This window comes from Mirounga angustirostris, unplaced genomic scaffold (genome assembly GCF_029215605.1).
Source record: "Mirounga angustirostris isolate CCGP_5_RB_7025 unplaced genomic scaffold, mMirAng1.0.hap1 SCAF_1, whole genome shotgun sequence".
NCBI classification, from domain to species: domain Eukaryota; kingdom Metazoa; phylum Chordata; class Mammalia; order Carnivora; family Phocidae; genus Mirounga; species Mirounga angustirostris.
In genome coordinates, this window is record NW_026991709.1 from 163,625,396 (window position 1) to 163,645,376 (window position 19,981).

Here is a 19,981-nt window from a genome sequence, read left to right on the forward strand (position 1 = left end):
AATGCACTTGTTGAGACTCTGTTTTCACCTTGATTGCAGAGGATAATCATGTGTTAACTTAAATAAGACCTTATGTGGTATTCTGACAATAGGACAAATCAGTGACACAATGACTTGCTATGTAATATACAAGAAATGTGGAACTCTTAAAGTTTTTGTGGTAAGTCCCACACACTTCTTATTTTGCTATAGGATATATGTGGAACTTATAACTTACAACAAATAGCTAATCTTGACTGAAAAAAAAAAGATCCCTAATCTGTTTTGTGGTAAAATATATAACCTACCATTTAAAAAATATAAAACCTACCATTTTAGCCATTTAAAAATGTATCGTTCAATGGCATTAAGTACTTTCACACCGTTGTATGACCATCACCATCATCTATCTCCAGAATTTTTTCATCTTCCCAAACTCTGTCCCCACTAAACATGAACTCCTGTATTTGTTCTTTTTTTTTTTAGAGAGATTTTATTTATTTATTCATGACAGAGAGAGAGAGAGAGGCAGAGGGAGAAGCAGGCTCCCGAGGAGCAGGGAGCCCGATGCGGGACTCGATCCCAGGACCCTGAGATCATGACCTGAGCCGAAGGCAGACGCTTAACCATCTGAGCCACCCAGGTGCCCTCCTGTATCTGTTCTTAAGAGTAGCAGTTTACACAGTACTTTGCCCAGAGCACATGCTTAGGAAATGCTTGTTGAAGAAAAGTGAGATTTATAGTCATACGAGAGGACCAACTATTATATAAATAAAAGAGATTAAAGTGAGTATATTTTTCCATCGCTAAAGACTAACAGTATCCATAGCCAAGAAGAATTAAGAGTAATTTATGACTTGTTTACACTTCTGGCATCAACTCTAATCATCTGTTGTGACTGAGACCTCTTGCTCCCTTTAGATGCATTAGCAGGTGGTAGTGAAGTCTAGTGAAGGGGGTGGGAAAGAAGAGAAGACTGGCCAGCCAGCACTCAAGGATAGCTGTTGAGCTGTCACTCTGTGGAGAGGGACTTGGTGCTCTCCTAGACAAGCCTCCTTTGACAGATTTGTGTGACTTGGCAGTGACCTCCTGATGGAAATTCACTGAAGAGCATGGATCTCAAGTCCTGGTGAGCAAAGCTTTCAGAGAGCTTCTGTGTATAGAAGCAGCCTAGAGAGAAGGCAAAGGCTTCCTCAGTACCCTTTGGGTGAAATTGGGGAAGCAGAGAAGCATGGATCACAAGGCTTTTTACTGATTTCAGGGCACCACAAAAGCATGCAAAGCCTCAACAAGCAGCCCCTTTACTTTGGAATGATCTAATGTGGTAAAGACACACTGCCCTAAGTGGAGAGGGTTGGAGGTAGGCTGTTTGTTGGAGACAAGTTAGCTGGATTTTCAAAAACTGACTGAGGGACCAAGCATGCACATAGCAATGGCCACTGGGCCACTGGCTGGCCTCCCCTTTCTTTGGCTTTAAAAAAAAAAAGAAGAAGAAGAAATAAATTTTGCTAGAGAAAAAATTGTTCACTGGGATGGTACTGATATCTGTGGTTTTTGATTCTTCTGATAATTGTTGTTCAATAACTTTTCCTTTCCTTCCTGGAAAACATGCCTTACCCATTGCTTCATACTCAAAACCCTAGGCTAAGAAGGTGATTCTGAGCTCGCAGATTTGGACTAGCTGAGAGATGCTCTGTTCCAAGAGAGGGGACCAATAATTATCTGGGCTTTGGAAGTAACTTTATGATGTTTGGATTTTGTGCTGGCACCAGCCTTTGGGTTTTAAGCACTCTGCTGTCATATGGCACACAGTCTTTCCAAGAAAAACTCTATAAAATGAAAATACTTTATTGCCATGGCCTTTGACTTTTTGAGAGTCACACAAATACTGTAATCTCTTGCAACATTTAATTTAATTTAAACTCAGTTCACCTAAAGAAAAAATTAGTTCTGAATCTGCCCATTTCACTTCTTAAAAAGCACTAGCCTTCTCTATGGTGTCATTGTTTTGTTTGCTCTGTGCCAAACTGTTATTTCACATATGTGAAAAGAAAATTGGCATCAAGTCCATATGAACTCAACTACTGGCAAAGGCAGTGCTGGAGCTTGCCATTGAGAAGATTAGATTCCCAAGAAACTCCTCTAGCACTGTCCAATATCCACAAACTAAAAAAGTGTATGTGTGTAAATATACACGCACTTATTTGATTTGAAGAAGCTGATGCCCTGCACCCGGCCCAGAGTTCAGGTAGGATAGTATTCCATTAGTAGTTTAAGTTGCTGTGAGCTTAAATATCTCAGTTGTACAAATAAATACATAACAAAAAAATAAATGTGCACTGATTAATAAGATAAATACAAAATTGAGAATTTATTTTTATTCAAGTTTGAGCTTGCACATTTTGATTATCTTCCTCATATGCTTAATAAATAGGATGATTCATACTTTCCTTATTGATTAGATCATGTTCAGTTGGTATGGGGGGAGGTTAGGAAAAGAACTTTTAAATTTTCACCTAATGTTCTCTTTTACTTTTAAAAGGCCTTTTGCTATTTAAGTCTGCCATTTTTCAGACTGTCTAGCCTTTGCCTGCACAGATTCAAATGTGGAACTAAACCAAGAGAAAAATGGAAAATTTTATTATCCAGAACTGTGGTAAGCAGTTTGATACTCTGAGGTAGTGGTTGAAAACTGCTCTCTGGAACCCCAGGTCCTTATCCCTTGTAATAACATAGCTATGGTGGCCGTGTTGCCACAGCAGGCGTCTTCTTGCCTGTTCCATCTCTTTAGGACCCTGCCCTGAGAGCACACTATTAAGGGCTCAAGAACGACTGTGGGTAAGATTAGGCAATCATTTGAAACTGAGATGGACTCTTTTATAACTCAGTCTTACTCTTCTGTAACTTAGAATATTTCTAAAAGCAAGAGATCCACTTTGGGAAAACATGCAGAGAATATTCTCTAGGTTTGGATACTTCAGATTTTCATATTCATTCCCTAAAATAACCATTGTGTTTTTCTTAGTCACTGGGGAACCCCACCTATGGGTACATACCAAGGTCTCTGATATGAATGTCAATCGCAGACTCCATCTTCCCTACTCTACCCCCAGGGATGACATGTGATCCAGGGTTGGCCAATCAGACGGTGTCATTTCCTTGGCAACAGTAATTAGTCCAGGGGGTGGAGTATGACCCAAGTCGGGCCAATCAGAGTCCTTCCTTAAGGCCAGTTTATGAAAGAAGACACGTGTTACCATTGGAGTTGCTCAGCAAGGAAGATCAGAATCTGGGGCTACTAATGGCTACTTGCCTGCCACAGGGAGAAGCCTAGAAACCTATCCTCAGAAAAAGGCCAAGCACAGTCAGGCTCAGCTGAGAGGTGAACGGAAAGTGAGTCTCAAGAGGGACTGAATCCCAGTTTCTAACCCTGGGCCCTGGTTCCTGCAGCTCTTCCTTTAATCCTATTAGTGGTTCCAATAACATAACATAAGCCAAGAAATGTACTCTTTGCTAAGGCTGGTTAGGATTAGATGTTTGTCACACGGAGAGAGTTCTGAATCATGAAGTGGATGATCTTGGGAATCACAGTATTACTAACTTCTTTAGTGATTAATGACTTTCCATAAACAAGTGAATGCCACCTATCTTTTATGCCAACGTTTTGCTAGTGGGCTCCCATATCAATTTATAGGTCAAGAAAGAAATGCTGAAATGCCTAAATCAGCGTGGATGTTTAGGTAACAAAGCAGAATTATATAAGTACACTTCCACCCATTTAGCATTTCTCAGCACATGGAGCAAATTTACAACTGTTACTGAATGTATTGATTGACCCAGGGGTTTGTAGCACAAAAATTCTTACCCACATCTTATTTCATCATTATCCTTTATCTACCTTATGAAACAAAAGAGGCCAGGAACCAGACTGGGGAAGAATAAAAGAAAAGCTTCCATTCATAGAAGTGCTTGATTCTTCCTGTCCATGTTTAGATTCTGCTTCTTTCCCTAATCCAGAGCTGAACATCTCAAAGATGCTGGCAGGTACAAACATGCTCCCTTTTAATTACATTACCAAACTGCGGCAATAACTGATTGCCAGTTAAATAATTATAATCAAGTGCCCATTGTGCATAACAATCATTTAATGACTGCCATCCGAAAACACTATAATAAAGAGAGCTTTAATGAAGAAAACTGGAAAAGGGCCAAGGTTTTATGGCGGTTTGCTTAAAGGGAAAGAGAGTCATAATCTGTATTTAAGATTAAAAGAAGCCTTTAATCCAGATGCAACATTAAACAAGAGAGTGGAGTCATGTTTTGATCAAAAGTTACTGCATGCATAAAAGAAAGTAATGTAAATGTTCTTTAAAAAAAAAAAAGCTCTAGTAAATTATATTAAGTAAGTGTTTGTAACCATTTGCTTTGGGAAAAAAAATGAAAAAGAAGAAAAACACCTGATTTTCGTTTGGACAAGAATACTTAGCTAAAATAAAATAAAAGGGAATAGGATTTTGATTTGTATAATATCACTGAAAATAAGTGAGTTGCCATTCAACCTACCTGGTACCAGTAATCATTCCCCTTCTTCTGACCCTATTTACTTTTTGCTCTCACTTTACTAGGCCAGACCTATATCTTTGGGAGGTATAATTATATTCTCACACAAAGTCCTAAACTGAAATGGGTTTGATGCTCTCAGTGCTAACAAACAGTAGTTCTCATCGGAGGGGGGACAACAAAAAAACAAAAAAATCTCACCACATAAAACTCAGATCAACTGACAGCTACTGCCCCTGCTGATGCATGGAGTATTTGGCTAACAAATTAAGGCTGCAATTCCTAGAACTGCAACCATTTTCTACCAGCTCATATGGAGCCTGGCCAACAATGAACACTGCTGGGAGTTGGGTGCCTAGCCTTCCTGCCGCTCCTGTTCCCTTTCCTCACTAGGAGAGGTCAGCATCTAGGCTCTCCTCATCTGTTTCTTCCTTTATAAAAGGTAATGTTGATGGGCGCCTGGGTGGCTTAGTTGGTTAAGCGACTGCCTTCGGCTCAGGTCATGATCCTGGAGTCCTGGGATCGAGTCCCGCATCGGGCTCCCTGCTCGGCAGGGAGTCTGCTTCTCCCTCTGACCCTCCCCCCTCTCATGTGCTCTCTCTCTGTCTCAAATAAATAAAATCTTTCAAAAAAAAAATAAAAGGTAACATTGATACTAAACTTGGCTTATAAGGCTCTTCTGTGGGAGAGGACTTGATGAAAAATGCACAGAAGGCCATGTGACTGGCACTGATAAATTGTTCACTAAGCAGGAGCTATTACTGACACACACAGTTGCCTGTAGGAGAAAACCCAAATTGAAATTCCTCCGTCAGGTATATGATAACATCGATAATTATAACAACATAACTCATCTTGCTCAGCAACTCACCCCAAACATTCTTGTTCCTAGTTTTTACACCTTGACTCAGTCCCCACATAGCAGCCAAGACTTCAAAAAATACGCAAATCACTCCCTGTCAGTCTCCTACTTAAAACATACCACAAGCTCTTTCTCATGGCCTACAAGAGCCCCCGGTCACTTGCTCCCTTCCTCTGTCTCCAATCTCGCTTCCTACCACTCCCCCACAACTCACTGTGCTTTCGCCATGCTGGCTCCATGTTCCCCGTTCCTGAAACTGAACAAGCTTGTGCCCGCCGTAGGCCTTTGCACAAGATGCTCCCTCTGCCCACAGGCTCTTTCCCCAGACCCTCACGTGTGTGGATCCCTTCTCTGCTTCAGGTCTCAGCTCAGAAGCCGCCTTCTCGGATGGGCCTGCACTCACCTGCTAGTCTAAACTGTCTAACTCCTGACCTCTATTTTCTCCTCCTCCGCTCCCCACACCAATTCACTCTCCCCCAACACCCTGTTTTGTTTGCAGCTTTGTGCTCAACACTAGCTGAAAGGGTCTTTGTTCATTGTTTATGAAGCTCCATGAAAACAGAGACCTTGCCCTGTGTGTCTTGACTACCAGCGCTCTAACAGCAGACAATGAATGAATATGCCGTATTCCCCCACGGAGCCCTGCACACCGGCTGCCAGTTACTAGGCACTCAGGAAGCCTCCCGTGAACTGAAATGCACTGAATTCAACCAAGACGCAGATGTCCAGAGTGTGGATAAAAACCTTCCCTTGGCCACAGTCTTTCCTAATTAGGTGAACAATGGAGAGCTCCGAACTGTGACTTGTGCTTATCAAGGAGTTCATGAAACCTAAAAGGCAGTGGTCATAAGGGTGAACATGTGTAAAGATATTTAGGGTTCACAAATGTTTCTGGGTTCAACAGAAGGGTGAGGAGACATAAATGCCTAAATTTAGGGCATGCTGTAAACGAAGTGGTGAATGAGAATACTGTGCAACTGGAACCAGGGTAATATTTAAAATAAACTCTTTTTTTTTCCTTAAGATTTATTCATTTGAAAGAGAGAGAGAGAGAGAGAGCGCATGTGGGCATGTGCTAGAGACAGTGTGTGAGTGGGGAGAAGGGCAGAGGGAGAGAATGTCAAGGAGACTCCCTGCTCAGCACAGAGCCCAACATGGGGCTCAATCTCACAACCCTGTGATCATGACCAAGAGTTGGCCGCTCATCCGGCTGAACCACCCAGGTGCCCTTAAAATGAACTCTTGATTTAATATTTATATATATGCCCAGTCAAGTTCAGATAGGAGTGGGATCTGGAGGCAGAATTCCCCACTTTCTGAACTTGAAGAGCACCATCAACTATACTGTATCTCACAGCACTTGGAAGTGATCCTATCTTAAATGCACTCTATTTTTTATTTTTTAATTTTTTAAAAGATTTTATTTATTTATTTGATGAAGAGATTGAGAGAAGGCACAAGTAGGCAGAGCGGCAGGCAGAGGGAGAGGGAGAAGCGGGCTCTCCGCGGAGCAGGAAGCCCGACTCGGGGCTTGATCACAGGCCTCTGGGATCATGACCTGAGCCAAAGGCAGCTGCTTAACCGACTGAGCCACCCAGGCGCCCCCACTCTCACTGTTTTAAATGTGTTAGTCTTACCCTTTAACTTCAGGTCATAAATTGGATCTTAACTTTTCCAGTATTTTAGAGTTCCTAGCCTAATTCTCAGAGAAAGGGTTTTGAAGTTTAGCAGACTTGCAACTGAATCCCTGGTCTTCCCCCAGTTCTATGATATTTGGTAAATTATTTATCCACTCTTAGCCTTAAATTCTACCTCTTTTATTTTTTTAATTTTTTTTAATTTTTTTAAAGATTTTATTTATTTATTTGAGAGAGAGAGAATGAGAGACAGAGAGCATGAGAGGGAGGAGGGTCAGAGGGAGAAGCAGACTCCCCGCCGAGCAGGGAACCCGATGCGGGACTTGATCCCGGGACTCCAGGATCATGACCTGAGCCGAAGGCAGTTGCTTAACCAACTGAGCCACCCAGGCGCCCCTCTACCTCTTTTAAGTGGCAATAATGACACTGGTCCCACAAAGCATTGCCATGAGACATAAATGGGATGATTTTCATAAAGGGTCTACTGAGGTAGTTAACAGAAGCAGGTACTCAAGAAATCACAATTTCTGTTCTGGGTAGGTGGTGGGAGCACAAAACATGGCAGACAAATTGGGGTGGGAAGCATGCCAGGAAACAAGTATAGGAAGCATAGCAGGAAAAGAAAACAAACTATCAATTGGAAGGAATAAAACAAGGCCCAAAGTGCTGTAATGTTTTGTTATTACTCCCCACTTAAGAAGGATCTATCAATGTTGGTATTTTGTGGCTTGGTCACGGTGACAAGTGGCAGTCAGGGCTGAGTATCAGAAGCAAGCAGGCACTGAAGATCAAAAATCACTGGTTAACTACAGAAAGAAAGTAAAGGGAAAGCATGTTCCTGAGAATAGTATTTGCTTTAAGTCTATACAGTAGCAGAGAACTCATGGCAGGATTCCAATTAAAAACCATTGGGAATTTAAGTATTCCTTGATCTTATCAAGAAATGCAAGTCATCATGAAAAACTCCCGTGTTCAAATCCCTCCATTTGGCATTCCATAGCTCTGACACCAACAACGGAGCTGTTGGACCAATCACAAAGGCTAGGGTGAAAAGTAAGTGAAAGAAAGCAGTAAGCTGACTATTTGTAACAATACTGGGGGGCAGGTATTTAAAGAAAAAGGAAAAGGCAAGCCACCTGTTTGGGGTCTATCACACCATTTAGCTCTAGGAAATATTAGAAAAATTAGCAAAAAAGAAAGGAAAGGTAACCACAAAGGGTATCTGCCACTCTGTATGCTCAGCCTGCTGTATCATTATCTCTATGATAACCACACCAATTTCCTAATTTTTCACCAATTTCTCCCTGACTCTCAGGTTGTGCAATTTTGGTGGGCTATTTACCCTATTAACACTGGAGATGGGAACATATCCCAGCTCTGACCAGTGATAGTTACCTCCTTGACCCCCCCATGGTAACTGGGTCACTAGTAACCAGTGAAGAAGGACCTTAGCTAGCACCAATGGGAAGAAGGCTCTCTTTCCACGGTCGTTGCTAAGCCTGGGGAGGTAAGCCTGGAGCTACCAGTGCCATCTTGTTATCCCAAGGCCAGAGGCTGCCTAAGAATGAATGAAGCAGTGCAGAGAAAAGCCAGGCAAGAGAAGATGACAGGAAGGTCATCAATGACATTTTTTGAACACAGATCTAGGGGTGCCTAAGGCTAGAACTATCCACGAATTTTTCTGTTATTTGAACATATAAATCCTCACATTTGCTTAAATTTGAGTTAGTATCTAACTTCCACCCCAAAGAATCTGACTGATACAGTAATTAATCCTGTAGAGTTTAATCCTAAAGGAGTTATTTAAAAAAGCAGTCCATGAAGTACTTTACTGAGTTCTCTTAAAAAAAAAAAAAAAAAAAAAGGAAGAGTTAGAATATGTGAGATGCTGGGAAACCACCTACATTTCTCACACCAGCAATTCTATTGGATCAAATACATATATGTATGAGACATGAATATATGTGAGACAACTGCACTGTGAGATTTCTGTACACAGAAGGGGACCTTCTATTTATTATGTCCCCGATCCTTCACCTTCACTTCTCCATCAAAGAGTCAAACAGTGATTCATTCTTTCAAAAATGTTCTTAGTAAGTGCCCAGCATGTGCTAAGCATTATGCTAGGTACTGAGGATATAAAGATAATTAAGACATCATTTTTATTCTCAAGAAACTAGCAAATAATTATGATCCAGTGTGACAAATGTGAGAAGGGAACCAGGGGGGCCTTCAGAAAAGATGAAAGCTTAAAGGATGAGCACACATTTGCCAGGTGGAGAGAATAAGTGCCAAGGGATAGGCAGAAGTGCAGGGCAGCTAGGACCGACAAGCTTGAGAAGTAGGCTGGAGCCTGCTGTAGGAGCTGTCTGACTGCCACGCTGAGGAGTCGATCTTATCCTGAAGCAAGTTCAGCCTGTAGAAGTCCCTGAGTAACATGCTCAGATCTCTGTGTCAGAAAAGGAAGCCTGGTGGCAGCTGGAGGGGATAGGGACTGAAGGCGGGACTCACTGGGACCTGTGCTTGTCAATGGGAAATGGCTGTGGGACTTCGATGGAAAAAAGCCAGACGAAACTAGAAACTAGGAGGCAAGTATCTATGGTTCTAACTCGAAAAAACAATGAATGCTAATCCCATACAGGTGACTTGAGAAGAATTCTGGTAAAGACGATTATCTGCATCTTAAACGACAAAGACAGAACAAGAGTAATATAGGGAGATGGTAATACATGGCTGTGCTTTCCTCAGACTCTGGGTCTCATCTCCTCCACCCTAAGTTCTTTTTCCAAACTAAATTCCATCCATCTCATGACTTGGCTTTAGGGAAGGGCCTCTGCTTCACATCTGCTGGTGACCCTTGGGGCCCCCTGTGGTATGGCATCCCTACACTTTTTTTTTTTTTTAAGATTTATTTATTTATTTGACAGAGAGAGCGAGCACGTGTGCACAAGCAGGGGGAGTGGCAGGCAGAGGAAGAGGGAGAAGCAGGCTCCCCTCTGATCAAGGAGCCCAATGTTGGGGCTTGATCCCAGAACCTTAAGACCTGAGCCAAAGGCAGACACTTAACTGACTGAGCCACCCAGGCATCCCCCTACACTTTTTAAATACTTTATCATTGACTACACCTCTCTGAACCTCAACTTCTACGTCTGTAAGATGGGAATACTGACATTTACCTCAGGATAAGGACCGAATAAGACAAATTGAAAGAGCACTGCACAGAGCCCGGCATGTGATAAATACTCAATACACAGAAACTGCCACACTCCTGCTAAAGATGAGGTCACTGCACTGCCAAAGACACACTCACACCTACCAGCAGCTTTTCATTTCCAGGGACTTCCAGACCCTACAGTTAATAGAATTTTGTGATAAGAGCAAGGCAGAAGCACTTTACTGGGTAGTTAGAGCACATGGACTAACACCAGCGCACTAACTCTGAAGGCCTATTAGTAATCTGGTCAGTCTGCAGTGAAGGGTGCTGGGCAGAAGGGGAATGCATGTTTATGTTCCTGGATGCAGAAATGCAGTGTGAATCCTGCTCCTTCTCAGTGAAAAGGTCGTTCTATTGTCGCCCCTCCTCTAAAAGCTGGGCAATGTTTTGTGACTGAAGTAAGAAACTCAGGGGACTGACACATTTGTTGATGATGTGGCTTCCTTATTCCTAAAGCCAAATCTACAGAGACAGCTTGTTTATAGAATTTCCCACTATCCTCTTTAACCAAACCCTCTGTGGACAAGTTGGGACTTGGCTACCAATGGGCCTGGCTTAATTGTTTGTGCAAATGAGCAAACTCAGGAAGAGATGAGAGAGCCATAATGCAAAAATCCAACAAGATTGGGCGGCTGTACACTGCTTCAGCATCTCCATCCTCAACCCACCCACACAGAGCTTTGGGTGCCAGAGGGGCAAAGCTGCGGAGTTTGCCAACACTAAAAAAAAAAAATACATTCAGTCCATTCAGGGCAATGATTCCAAACCTACCTTAGACCAAAGATATCTCTTGAGAATGTAATGACATTGAGCCTCCCCTCCATAACACACATACATGCAACCTTTGGTATACAACCCCTGGGTGTTCAGGAACCATCCCTGCCCCCACCTGCAGGCCCATCTTGGTCCCACAGGAATTTAGAGGAACCAGTTCACAGGGCTTGAAAGAAGAGGTAGGAGAGTCAAGAGTTTCTCTTCTCGGGGCTCAGTTTTCTCCAGGACACAATTCATTGCCATGAATGCCACCTCTTCACAAGGAGACGGCTGATGAACGAGGGGAAACTCAGCCCAAACACTGATCTGTCTGCAGTGCTTAACTCTTAGGGGTTATGGAGCACCTTGGAATCTTAGGGGTGTCCAGGATGCTAGGTACATTAAAGTCAAAGAGGATGCTCTGGAGGTGTGGGGTGGGAAGGGCGACAGTCACCAGGGTCCCCTGGGAAGCAGCAGGAAAGCCTGTTCTCTTCCCCTCAGCTCCACCTAGTTCTCCCATTCTCCTTCTTCACTTACGCACAGACAGCAGATTCCTCGGGTGATCTGTACCCTATCCAAATGGTTAAAAATAATTTGCTAAATACCTTCCTAGATGAATTGAAATCCAAGATCTTTTTGAGCCTTTTCCAGCCATCCCTCAAAGGGTGAGCAGGGCTGAAAGTCATGCTCTTTCCTAGCTGAATCCCTGAGTCAGACTTCTGCCTGTCAGTCTTCTGATGTCACAAGTCAAACTGTGCCATGGAAAGCTGAGTAAGCATCTTTAGGAAATAGAAACTCAACTGTAAGAACACAGGTATTTCCAAACACAAAACATCCCTGCCCGGTCTCTAACTCAGCTACTGTACATAAATTCAGCCATGATACTGGGAGGGGAATTTTTTTTAAAAAAACAGGAATCAAGGGTGAAAAGAATAACAACAAGGTACCAGTCACTATCTTAGGCAAGACATGTAAAGTGGTAAAGAACACATATAAAGTCTTTGCCCTTATGGGGATTCTATTTGAGTGGGGGCTGGAGTAGGAGACAGGAAATAAACAATTTCAGATAGTGAGTAAGTGCCATATAGAGAATAAAACAGGGGAAAGGGATAAAGAATGGCTGAGGCACTATTTTTATATCCATTTTATAGATGAGGAAACTGAGGAAAACAGAAGTCAGGTGGATTGTTCAATGCTTCACAGCTAGCAAGCAGTGAATTTAAAACTTAGGTCTGTCTGATTCCAAAGCTATTCCTAACCACTAACCCATGCTATCACTTCAGCTTCCAGAGAAACCAAAGAGTCTGAAGAACACAGAAGATGACAGACCATCCTTATTTTTAAAACTCCCTCTCTAGGCTATCAGCAAAATTCTAAGATCTATGAACTCAAAGGAGTGTATCACAGTTGCCATTTTGATGCTCATGCAACTAACATTTGAGATTTTCTACATGATATTTAACATACTTTAATCCTTAATGCCACCCTCTGAGAGGGGGATTACTGTCCCTATATTTGATACAAGAGTTTAAGTAACCTGTTGAAAATCACAGAGCTTATAAATGTGGAAGCTGCAATCCAGGCCTCGTGCCTCTGAGTGCATTGCTTTTTCCATTACACCATGCTGCCTTCCAGAAGACTCCCCAAGGAGCTACATTTTTCTCCCACTGGGAGACAAGGCAGTAACTAACTTGGCAGCGCAGACAGAAAGGAGTGACTGTTTTGCATCTCTGCCAAGCAAGCATTCATGCCCTTTGCAATATGAATTGGATACAACACCCAACCAATCTTTAGCAGCTAAGCATTCTAGAATTTGCTGAAGAATTTTCTCACCTTCTCCATATGGGGTCCAAAATTAAGAGGGGGAAAAGCATATTTATGTCTCATTCAGAATTCAATAAAGCCATAAATCCTTCAAGGCTCTGGCGAGTTTCTCTAATCCACTGTAATCATGTTTCCTTGTATAACAAGTCTTGTGATGTCTGTAGCACTGTCTCGCTATAGTAACGGCAGCCTGAATGTTGGAGTTCTTCTTCTTGTGCCTGGGGGATTATTCCATTTTCCACATTAGGAATAAGCCGCAGACTTTAGGTTCTAAAACAGAGCCAGAAATGCTGACTAGAATCCAGATGCCCAAAATATACTTAGAACTAAATCTTACTGCCCTCTGTGAAAGACACAAATGAAAAGAACGTACCAACTTCTAGAATACTAGTCCAGAAAACAAAGTTATGAATAGAGCCAGCATGGGTTCTGCTGCAACTCAGAGGCTCCTTAAAGCTACACCGAGACTTTCCAATCATCTCCTCTACTTTTAAAGTTTTTTCCCTGGCTTTTTTTTTTCAAAAGCCAAACATACTCGGGAAGGAGGATGTCCTATAGACTCATCCTAATAAATTGGGTTTTCACATACCTCTAGAACTTTCTGGAGGTGTCCTTTTACATTAAAAAAATTATTTATGTTTTCATGGACTGATTTGAGAAATAAATGATTTTTCTCTATGGTTAAGCACTTCTAATTGTTATTAAGAGAAATAAATTTATTAAATTCTTTAACGGAAATAAGTTGCTTAATCCTAACAGTTTCCCCAACAAGGCTGTTACTATTTCCGTTTTACAAAGTCTCAAGATGCTGCTACTATTGCCCAAGGTTACACAGCTAGAATTTTAATACAGGGGATTAGACTCCAGAACCTCTTCTGGAATAAAAGGTAAAAGCCCTCTCCCTCACTACAGAAGAGCCATTGCTTCTAGCTACTGGCTGTCATCAAATCTTTCTGAATTAAACTTGATTTCCATAGGAATAACTTTCTTCTTGCATTGTTTTTCCACTAGGGGGATATTTAATTAAATGGTATAATTACAAGTCCATCTGGCATGCCCAGGTTTTGGAAAGCATACACCCCAACTGGTGGGAGCAGAAATGTGCAGTTGTTCTAGAAACCAGCCTACTAGCTGGGAGCATCCAGCCTCCGTGGGTACCAGATAATGTTTTAACAAGAGAGTGCACAGTTAATTAATCAGGAGAGTCAATGAAGGGAAAGTCGGTTAGGAAAGCTTTATTGACTATATAATATTTTTTTAAAGATTTTATTTTTTTTTTGAGAGAGAGGGAGAGCACTAGAGAGTGTGCATGTGTGTGCACGAGCAGGGGGAGGGGCAAAGGGAGAGGGAGAGTCTCAAAGCAGACTCTGAGCCAAGCGTTAGCCCAATGTGGGGCTTGATCTCACAACCCTAAGATCAACACCTGAGCCAAAACCAAGAGTTGGATGTTTAGCCAACTGAGCCACCCAGGCACCCCGAATATATAATATTTTTTAAAAGCATATTATGCCTCTTGTTTTTCAACCTGTTCTCAGTCATTCCTCTCAGGATGGACTCTCAGGTTTGTTCAGACACCTTTAGTTATTATTATTTTTTAAGATTTTATTTATTTCTTAGAGCGAGAGAGAGAGAGAGAGAAAGAAAGAGCACAAGCAGGGGGAGCGGCAGGCAGAGGGAGAGAGAGAAACAGGCTCCCTGCTGAGCAGGGAGCCCGATCCCAGGACCCTGGGATCATGACCTGAGCTGAAGGCCGACACTCAAAGGCCTGAGCCACCCAGGCGCCCCTGGACACCTTTAGTTTTGAATGCCCAGCACCCTCGAGGCTTCTAGTAATGGCAAACATCTTCTGATAGTGACTGCTAACCATGCTCCTTTATAGACCCTGCCTCTCTGGCCCAACTAATTGGCCCCAAAATGAGCACCAGACCTAAGCCAGGCCCTGGGTTTTCAATCTGGGACCCAAGAGGCCAGTCCATGTCAGGTGACTGCAGCTATGAATTAGGAGGCTCTAGAGCTGCCAGCAGCCATGTTTCCTGTCTTGCGGAAGAGGCCTGTCTGCAGCCACAACCCCTGTTCCTGTTACTCCTGAACTGCAGCTTTTCCCAAGGTGTTTCTGATCAACGTTTCTTTCAGTTGTGTGCAATGCTTCCGTATTTCTGTTTGCCTCTGGTAATTCAAGTTGGGTCTATTTCACTTGAAACCAACAGAGTCCTGAATAATTCAGAAATGGTACCAGGAATGTAGAGCTGAAAGTAAGCAAATGCAGAAAAGTGTGAGATGAGGCGGGAGGGGAAGCCACAGAACCTCCCACATCTGGGGCAGAAAAATTCCCAATTGCTGCTACAGGCAGTAAAACAATCAGTTTAACGAGGCCAGAGGTTTAGGGGATTGAGGGAAGCATCAGATTATTGGAGGCACTGTCTACTTCTTGCAACCCTTCATAAGGGGCAAGAAAGAGATGCTTCCCTGAAAGGTGGCCCAGCCAGAAGCAGGTGAGGACGGCACAACTGGTATGTAACACCTTAAAGGGAGACCTCTTATGCTTCTGGTCAGCAATCTGAGTCTTTTTTGAATTGCAAAGGTTGATTTTTTTTTTTTTCTTTTTGCTGCAAGCTGAAGTGAGCAGTTGTTTCAGAAATGGTGGGAGTCTAATAAATGGACAGAAATCTACGGGAGGAGCGAGGGCTCTTAACAGGAAGTTAACAGTGCCAGGAAGGCTCTGAACCCAAATGCAAACTGAGGGCAGGGACCCAGCAGAAGTCCTTAAATTGAGTCCCAGAGGATAAGCAGAGGCTCTTAAACAGCTTTTTTAAAATAATTTTTTTAAAGATCTATTTTTTAAAATTTTTATTATTTATTAGAGAGAAAGGGAGCATGAGCGGGGAGGAGGGGCAGAGGGCGAGGGAGAAGCAGACTCCCCACTGAGCAGGGAGCCCAATGTGGGATTTGATCCCAGGACCCTGGGATCATGACCTGAGCCACTGACTGAGCCACCCAGGTGCCTTTTTTTTTTTTTTTAAGATTTTATTTGTTTATTTGACACACACAGAAAGAGAGAGAGCACAAGCAGGGGGAGCAGCAGAGGGAGAGGGAGAAGCAGCCTCCCCACTGAGCAGGGAGCCCGATGTGGGGCTCCATCTCAGGACCTTGGGATCATGACCTGAGGTAAAGGCAGCCGCTTAACCAACTAAGTCCCCCCAGGTGCCCTCTTAAACAGCTCTTAGAGGCACTGGCTTCCAGTTAGAAAAAGAAACCATAAGGACTGAGTAGGTTTTATTTTTTTATTTTTAAAGATATATTTAGTTATTTATTTATTTAAGAGGCAGAGCGAGCAGGGGGAGGGGCAAAGGGAGAGGGGGAGAGAGAGAATCCCAAGCAGACTCCGTGCTAAGCATGGAGCCTGACGTGGGGCTTGATCCCACGACTCTGAGATCATGACCTGAGCTGAAATCAAGAGTTGGATGCTCAACCGACTGAGCCACACAGGTGCCCCTGAGTAGGTTTTAATGGCTGGACCTCTCAAGTTACTGGGAGCTGTCCCCTGGATTCAGATTCCACATCTTAGAACAAGAGCATTGGATAAGATTATCTCCAAAGTATCTTCTTGGTTTTAATCTTTTGTTTCTTGATGATTAAATATAATATAAAGCTTTATTAGTTTCTTAAAACCACCAAGGACAATTCTCCTCATTCTAAGCATTAAATGTAAAGGCAAATGTAGGGGTAAGAGAGAGTAAGCACTTGCTTGTGAGTCTTTGCTCAATTCACTGTGTGATCTCACACCACAAATTCAATTTCCTCACCTGCAAACGGGGATTTTAGATACCTGTCTTCACAAGGCAGTGAGAAGGGAAAAATGAAAGCCTTGTGACTTCTCTTAAGAGAGAGTATGCTGTAGAAATCCCAAATAGGATTAGGGCAAAGCTCTTTCTAAATACAAAGATTAGCCCCCAAATGATTTTATTTGGGTTTTTTTGGCCCCAACCACTGCTCTCCATAGTTTTCATATGTCTACAGACAATGTGTTTCCCAGTGGACACAGAACTGGCCTGGGGAAAATGCCAATATTGCCTCATTCCTGGCATTTCTGATTTTCCCTTTGAGTGTCCTATTTCACCTGTCCAGTACTGGCTCCCTATTTCCCTGGCTTTATCTTACCCAAAGGTCATACAGCCAAACTTGTAAAATATTGATCCAACATGATGGATTAATTCCATCCTCTCTTCCTGGGTGTGTAACTGCTTTGAGACTCAAAAGAAATGCCATAGTAATGGTGGTGCTGTATGTATTCTGAACATGATAGTTACAGAAACAACGGGAGATGGTGGTCATGCCAGGTGGCTGTCAAAACACACTCCCTTACAGGCTCCATATACAGGGACTGAGTTCGGGTTTGGACTAACTGGCAGCTGCTTTGTGAAGCCTGTCTGCCCTTCCCAGGGATAGACAGCAGCTCTTTCCTTTGTGCTCCCACAGCACTTTCTAAGAATGCTTATTATCTCACTGTATAGAAATTGTTACAATTTATAGGTCTCTGGTTGGAATAAAATTTGTGGAGACAGAGACTTTGACTTACTCATTTTACTACTGTGTGTCTTGTACAAAGCAGGAATTCAATAAATTTTTGTAGAATGAATTAATGAATTATGTGAATCACTACATCCTGTTCTCCTCTCAAAAGAAAAGTAACCTCAGAAGCCATGCAGTTTAGAGGGAACCTCTGATCCTGAACTAGATTATAGACAGCAAAGACACAGACTTGTGCTTGTTCAAGGCAGATGTTACTACTCAGCCATGAACCTCTCTCTCATGACATCTGAACCAGGCTTGCGAACCCTTCTCAATACAGTTTTCCAGGAGGGCACCTCCCCTCCTGGAGCTGACTGATTTAGCATCCCTGATGTAGATTAAAGATACCTTGGAATGAGAGGACACATGGCTGATATATGATGTTCTTCACACCAACAAGGAGATGTGCAAAGCAATGCTACACTGTTCTTTTGAATTCAAGATGCCACCTTAAAACAACATGAAAAGAACCGTTAACTCAGAGAGCAAAGGACTGATCCACCCAGTTATGAAGCACTGCAGCTGCCTATTTTGTAAACTGGTTCAGAGCTGAGATGCTGTGTAACTGGTGGTGAGTTAAATCTCCGTGTGATTTCAGAGATGCAAGAGGCAGTATGGTGCAGTGGTTAAGATCACAGACCTCACTGTGTTCCTAACTCACATGGCTATTGTGAGGATTTCATGTATTAATATAGGTAAGGTACTTAGAACAGTGTCTGGCACAAAAGCACCTTAAGAGTAAGCACCAGCTGCTATTATTATATGTGGCCTGGCTATAGGCTACCAACCAACCAGTAAAATAAGGTTTGGTCTATGTTGGCTCTCTTACTCACGATTCAGTGGTTTCTTTATCAACTGATAGCTATTGCTTTGATAAGAGGCTATTAGAATAAGCACGGCAGGATGACAAATTGTGCTTGCATTTTCCTTTTCTTCCCCAAAGCAAGTTACACTGGCTGTTGTCAGACAAGGAGAACAAGGTAGCCCATTACCTCCCTCTTGCTTTGGCTGCCAGGAACCATGAAGTTACATTTCACGTTCAACTTTGGAAGCTTTCTTTAAATTTCCTAAAATAATGACTTAAAACAAAAACAAAAACAAAAAAACAACTTGGTTCTTGTCCTTTCTCATTCTAAAGGTTTTCAGGCTTAATTACTTTGAGCATAACTTTCTTATATCTTTCTTCCAAATCAGGCAGAATGTACATAAATATAAAAACATTTATTTGTCAGATTCTTGGTGAATGTCAGCTAAGACGTGTCTGAGATAATACACTATATTTTTATGTATCACGCATAACATAATCATCTTGGAATATAGGGCAAACCTCATGTAACATTCTGCAGAGATATCAGAAAGGCTTTCATTATGTTGACACTTTACTGTAAGTGCTCATCATTAAAAATGTCATTCCTCCTCCTTACCCTGAGATCACTGCTCTTAGGATGAAAAGTGAAGCTGAAGTCAGAGAAGCAATCAGCTAGGCTGAAGAGAGCAAGATTATCTTGTTGAAACCCATTCTCTTTTTCATCTTCTATCCTGATTCACAGAATCAAAGAGCTTACTGATGAATTTTCTAATATTTTTGGAGGGCATGGAGACCCAGAGTGGAGAAGTGACTAGCTAAGGTCACTAAGTATTTAACAAGCTCTAACACCCAAATCTGAATTCTAAGCCGGTGGTCCTTCTAAACTACCAAGATGCTTCTCTAGGCACTGAAACAGAAAATGATGAAATCTGCTTTGAGTAGCCAATTTAAATGGAAACTCTTAAAATGTTACTATTTCACTGTAGCAAAATGGAAAGCTGTTTTGAAAACATCAAGGCAAGAGTTCCATGAAAATCAAAGTTCTCTGGGAAATATTTGTTGCAAAAAATTCATTTACTGTTAAGGCATTTAACATGTGTCATTAACTTAGAATTATGGGCCAATTCCCAAACTAGGAAATCAAATCAGTCATTCAACCAATACATACCTACTGCTGACTTACTCTGTGCCAGGTCCAGAGACTAGACTGTCCTTGTTATCAAGGAGCTCAAGGTCTCGGGCAACTCTTCAACACACATGATACTTCTTAATCTCTTAGGTGTTCATGACAGACATCACTAATTCAATATATGACCATCTTTCCTGATGAGCTTGAAATTGGCCTCAAAAATCCTTCCCAAGAGAGCCCTCCATGTGGCCATGAGCAAGTGATAAGAGAGGTACACGAATTTATGTTATCTCTGCAGTAGTATAGTTACTATGTGCTTATTAGATGCTATGCAGCTGGAAGTCCTTATTGTATGCACTAGAACGCTAGTTTCCCCACTCAGAAGAGCAAAAGAACATAAACTCTTGCTTTCATTTAGCATTGACTTAACTCCTGGGTGGAGTTCAATTATTTTAGGGTACCATAAGAACCCTTGATAAGGGCTCACTGAAGACCAGTTATGTCCCAATTAGAGGCATTCCTCTTTGACTTGCACGTTACCTTTCAGCCTGGGAAGCACAGCCCTCCATCTTCTGTCCAACATCACCCACGGCTGCCATCTGCTGCTAGAGAATCAGACAGAGCTGTCTCACCCCTTGCTGCAGAG

General features: G+C 42.4%; 1 protein-coding gene and 1 pseudogene across 8 annotated transcripts in view; both read right to left on the bottom strand.

Moving 5' to 3' along the window:
* The window catches only part of LOC123834378 (uncharacterized), a 38,748-nt pseudogene extending 18,814 nt beyond the window's left edge, over positions 1 to 19,934 (bottom strand).
* Positions 1 to 19,981, bottom strand: part of ATG7 (autophagy related 7) — a 231,371-nt gene that overhangs the window by 68,480 nt on the left and 142,910 nt on the right. The window lies entirely within an intron of this gene.